Source organism: Lepisosteus oculatus, chromosome 26 (genome assembly GCF_040954835.1).
Source record: "Lepisosteus oculatus isolate fLepOcu1 chromosome 26, fLepOcu1.hap2, whole genome shotgun sequence".
Classification (NCBI taxonomy): domain Eukaryota; kingdom Metazoa; phylum Chordata; class Actinopteri; order Semionotiformes; family Lepisosteidae; genus Lepisosteus; species Lepisosteus oculatus.
Genome location: NC_090721.1, coordinates 8,846,782 through 8,850,925, shown reverse-complemented (window position 1 = coordinate 8,850,925; position 4,144 = coordinate 8,846,782).

The window sequence follows — 4,144 nt, the reverse complement described above, 5'->3', positions numbered from 1 at the left end:
TGATCCATAATTCCGTGAATATGGTTGGGATATATTCCGGAAACTGTTGGGGAAAGTTAAAATAATGGTTAATTTCCACCTTCCCCCCTCTGCAAAAAAAAAAAGTTTGGACTCGTATTTTCAAATGAATTTCAGCTGCTTTTGTTTTCACTTGTCAGGAGCACATTTACGACTCTCACTACGCTCTCTCATTCCATTGGAAATATAGCAGGCAATTAATAAAATACCTAGAAACTCCGTGAGCAATGCTCTCAACTCGACCCACCCCCCCGCAGGGATCGTCCCGTGTTAATTACCCACCAATTGTGTGCCCTGCGCGTGCCAGAGTCTTATATAAAGATGTCAGCGGCTCTGCTCCTCATTCTGTTGTAGCTGAGTGAAGTGACGATGTGGGCATTCAGCAAGTTCGTGGGACTGGGATTGTATCCGTTCCTGCTTTTTCCCTGCCTGGGGCTGCCTGTCGCTCAGGTGGCGCCGCACGGTGCCGGTGGGCGGTGTGTGGTCGCGGAGAGGTTCGCTTGCGGAGTTCGAGGGATTTCAAAAGCCGATTGCGAGGCCAAGAGCTGCTGCTTTGATGGGAACTTCTGTTATTACGGAAATGTCGGTGAGTGTGGGACGCCGCGGTCTGGCACAAGTCGAATGCAGAAGCTGCTCTTGATAACCCCAGTCCTGTTCCTTCTGCCGGTGACCCTGGGGTGACTAGTGGGAGTTCCCCTTGCTAAAGTAGAGTGCTTTTTGAGAAATGGGGGGTCAATGGAATTGCTCATCACTTTTGAGCCTGGATGGGAGACCTCCTGGGAAAGTTAAGGTTGCTGCTGGAAGAGTTGTTAGTGGGACCAGTAGGGGGTACTTGCCCCCCAGTCTGTGTGGGTCCTAATGCCCCAGTATCATGAAGAGGATGTACTATTCAAGATGCTCCCCTTCAGATGAGCTGTGAAACAGGTCCTGACTCTGGTCATTTAAAAATCCCAGGGTGTTTCTCAAAGAGTAGGGGTGTTACCCCAGTGTCCTGGCCAAATTTCCCCCTGGCCTTTACCAATCATGGCCTCCTAATAATCCCCATCTCTGAACTGGCTTCATCACTCTGCTCTCCTCCCCACTGAGAGCTGGTGTGTGGGGAGAGTACTGCTGCATCATCCAGGTGGGGCTGCACACTAGTGGTGGAAGGGATCCCCCATTACCTGTGGCGTGTCCATATAGTGCTATATACTGTAAGGAATCGTTCTATTGCTCCTGATTTTATACTACCTGTTGTGCAGACAGGCATTCTGCTTCCCGGGAGATGGTCATTGTGTCGAGCAATGCCATAGTGCTGACTGCCCCAGACGTCCCAGTCCTGACTGGCGTAGACATCAAAAACAAGGGTATGTATCCATTATAGTACCTCCTCCTCCTTCCTGCCCCTTGCCTAGAGAAGCTGACCCTGGGTTTGTTTTTGAACCCTCTTGCAGGCTCTGTGCAGGAGCTAGAGGCTGTGAAAGTGACCAGTGACGCAAACAAGGCTGAACAGGAACTTGAGAGTGCTGGTAAGCTATTTGTCTTTCCATGACTCACTTTTAATTGCTAAATTAGTAACCAATGGCTTCCACCAAGACCCGTCATCTCAAGAGCCCCTTCTTTGTCCAAGCTGTGTTCCAAATACTGTTGCGCTTAGCCCTGCTCTCTGCTTCAATTTGCACATCCTTGAATGTGGACTTCTTTTAGGCTATGAAGCCAACCTGGTTCTGTAATAGTTTTTAGACCTGGACATTGTCAAATACTAATTTGTGGCTTGCAACTAGGTACAACTTGCTGTGACTTTCAAAAGTCTCAGTTCTGCCTCTAATTGTCTAATGCATTATAACTTGCAGCTCTTAATGTTAAAATATTGCTGATGCTTTTTTTTTTTTTATTCATCACCTGCTTCCTGCTGTACCAGGGACTATTCCTTCAAGCCAGACCTTCCTTGGTTCAAGCAAGGCTATGATCCTGGCTGAAGACTCAGAGATTAAGGAAGATACTGAGGGTACTTGGCTTGGTTCAGACATCTGCCTTTCATTTTTTTTTTATTACTCTGCTGTTCTTAATTAGATCCTCTCTTGGCAGCGTCTACATTTGTGTACGGGCTGATGGTGGCAGCACCTGTTGTTGTGCTTGTAGCTCTGGTCCTCGCCTTCATCTCCCTGAGACGACGGAAGATATAACCGACGTTCCTGTGTGTGGAGCTGCAGTAAAGCTCATTCTTTTCTTTGGAGCTCTTGCTGCAACTTGTAGTTGTAGTTTTGCCTCTTTATACTTCTCCCCTTGTGATTTGGGGAGAGATCTAACATGTTTGTCTCTGACACATACTTGGAAGCACTACAATAAAGTCTTTGCCTTCATTAAAACGGCAGGAGGGTGATGTCTTGTACTTTGTCATGTGGTTCCTGAACCTTTACTGTTTGTCCACTGACTTTGAGCAATTCTTATGCAAGAGGCCTTGTTTCCTAAGTGTGCATGAACTGATTAGGGTGGTGTTTAAACTCCTGAACCCTTTCTTGGCTCATGAGTGGCTTCTGAAAGAAATGAAGCAACCAGTGAAAGCACTGCTTGTGACAACACCTCTCCTCTGCAATGGCAGAGAAGTGCTCTTTTGCGGCAGAGGAATTCCCTGTAGCCCAGGGAGCTGTGCTGCAGCTGACCCAGATCAAACCCTAGTCGGGCAGAAAAAGCCACAACTCAATCTGGGTTAATACCTGTAAGGATAACTTTCTCAAGGTTCCTTCTGGCCATCATCCAAGCCAGTGCTCTTATGCCCTGCAGGCCTGTAGCTTTGCGCCTGTAAAGATAGTGGCAAACGATTGTTCTTGAATTCCTGCAATTCTACATCCTCTATACACAACAAAATGCCACAAGCATGAAGGCTATTTTTCCACTTAGTAACAGATGGCTGGGTATGTGGCTGCAGGATGCTGGCTGCTGCAAAATGGCAACTTGAACAGGTTTATGCTGTGCTGCAGGGATGGTGGCAATGAGGCTACTCTTTCACATCCAGAGATGCAGTTATCAATTTCTTATACATCAAGAAATGTCTAGTGTCAGTGGCTGTAACATACATTGTCCACAGATACAACTGTCTCTTATGGTATATGTAATATGGTGTGATACTGGTTCCTAGTGTGACCAATACTAGCCAGAAATTCTTTAGTTTCTAAACCTCTTAATAAACTAGACACCTACAAATTGGCCCTCCTGGGTTCAGTGGTGTTCAGTATCACCTGGATCCCACAGCCTTAGACGTGAATGTGGCAAAGCTGGGTGCACTCCCAGGGTCTCCAGAGGGAAGACTGGTGCGTGGTGAGACTGACTCGAGACGTGTCTCTGCTGTCCGGAGAGAGAGGTTCCAGCTAGGTCTGGTTTTCCACTGGACCAACCAGCTGCTTATTTAACAAGTGAGGACATTCCTCCTGAACTCTAACTGATCTTTTAAAGCTGCCCGTATCGACTGCTGGACTGTGGCTCTTCAGAAGCAGGGGTGTCGACCATGGGGCTGGATACAGTTGGCTAGAGTATCTGTTTAAAGGACTTTATTCACTCAGGAAGGAGACTCCAGCTCTAGCCCTGAGGAGCCCCAGTGTGGCCAGTCTTACAAGTAACCATCTAGTCACAAATTCCTAACGACGCAGAACCACTGGATGGTGATCACACAAAGCAGGCGTGTGGAAATACTGAACCAGGTGCAGAAGTGACAACACCCGTTAGCCCAGGGAGCTGTGCTGTACCTGACCCGGATCAAACCCTAGCAGGGGCAGAAAAAGCCACAAGTCAATCTGGCTAAAACCTGTAAGGATAGAGTCTTAGAGGATCATTATAGCCCCTCCTCCAAGCCAGTGGTCCTATTAATGGCCTGCTGAGAGCACAACACACCTGTAGTTTGTGCTGTAAAAATACTGGGAACCTATTCAAACCGTGAAACTCCACAATCTTGAAGGCTATTTTTACATGAAATAACTGATCGCTGGGCAAATCTGTATATGATGTGGCTACAATACCATCTACTTCAGTCCTGAAAGACTGGCATAAAGAGTTCTTGATTGAACACGTTGCTTGCTTGATTGCTTACAGGTTTTCCTCAACGCGGGGCACTTGCACGGCAAGAAAACCTGCCAGTTTCCGGACTCCGAGA